Raw genomic sequence first — 904 nt, 5'->3', positions numbered from 1 at the left:
TATATGTATATATATATATGTATGTATGTGTTTGCCCCCACCATCACTTGACAATCGATGTTGGTGTGTTTACGTCCCCGTAAACTAGCGGTTCAGCAAAAGAGACCGATAGAATAAGTACTAGGCTTACAACGAATAAGTCCTGGGGTCGATTTATTCGACTAAAGGCGCTGCTGCAGTATGGTCGCAGTCAAATGACTGAAACAAATAAAAGGATAAATGAATAAAAGAATATATCAACATAATATTATATTTGTATAATATTCAACTGTTCAATACTCTATCATTTTTTTCTGTCAATGGTGGCTGTAAAATCGCAGCTCAACTTGGTAATTCATATCTTATAGTTTTTGATTTTATCTTTTACTTGTCTTAGTCATAGAACTGCGACCTTCAGGGTTTGAGTCGAACTAATCGAACCCAATGTTTGGTACTTATTTTATCGGGGTCTTTTGACGAACCGCTAGATTACGAAGGCATAAACAAACCAACAGCGCACCGGTTGTCACATAGTGGGAGAAACACAGACGCAAATACACACACAGACACATGTGCACGACGGGCTTCCAGACAGTTTTCGTCTACCAAATTCACTCACAAGGCATCGGTCGGCCCGATGCTATTCTAGAAGACAGTTCCGCGCGGTGGGACTGAACCTGAAACCATGTGGCTGCAAAGCGAGCTTCTTACCCTCACAGTCATACCTGTGCCTCTAAACACGCGTCCAGTAAACCTCAAGTGCGTGAGAGAGGCAGAATGAAGAGAAATCCAAGAAGTGAGAAAAGGTAAAGGAAGACAAAAAGAGAGTGTGGGAGAGAGAAAGGAAAAGGGATTGGAGAGAGCGAGAGAGCAAGAAAGAGAGAGGGAGTGGAGAAAGGAAGAAAGTGAGTGGAAAGTGAAAGTG

Source organism: Octopus bimaculoides, chromosome 9 (assembly GCF_001194135.2).
Source record: "Octopus bimaculoides isolate UCB-OBI-ISO-001 chromosome 9, ASM119413v2, whole genome shotgun sequence".
NCBI classification, from domain to species: Eukaryota; Metazoa; Mollusca; class Cephalopoda; order Octopoda; family Octopodidae; genus Octopus; species Octopus bimaculoides.
Note: the sequence above shows the minus strand (reverse complement) of the source record.